The sequence below is a fragment of the Bison bison genome, unplaced genomic scaffold (assembly GCF_000754665.1).
Source record: "Bison bison bison isolate TAMUID 2011002044 unplaced genomic scaffold, Bison_UMD1.0 scf7180017864251, whole genome shotgun sequence".
Lineage (NCBI taxonomy): Eukaryota > Metazoa > Chordata > Mammalia > Artiodactyla > Bovidae > Bison > Bison bison.
In genome coordinates this window covers 371,827-372,188 of record NW_011494823.1, presented here as the reverse complement: position 1 = coordinate 372,188, position 362 = coordinate 371,827, and positions in this window count along the sequence as shown.

Here is a 362-nt window from a genome sequence, read left to right as displayed (position 1 = left end):
CTTTCCCATTCTGTTGTTTTCCTCTGTTTCTTTGCATTGATCGCTGAGGAAGGCTTTCTTATCTCTCCTTGCTATTCTTCGGAACTCTACATTCAAATGGGAATATCTTTCCTTTTCTCCTTTCTCTTGAGAAACTTATATGCAAGTCAGGAAGCAACAGCTAGAGCTGGACATGGAACAACGGACTGGTTCCAAATAGGAAAAGGAGTACATCAGGCTGTATATTGTCAACCTGCTTATTTAACTTATATGCAGTGTACATCATGAGAAATGCTAGGCTGGAAGAAGCACAAGCTGGAATCAAGATTGCTGGGAGAAATATCAATAACTTCAGATATGCAGATGACACCACCCTTATGGCA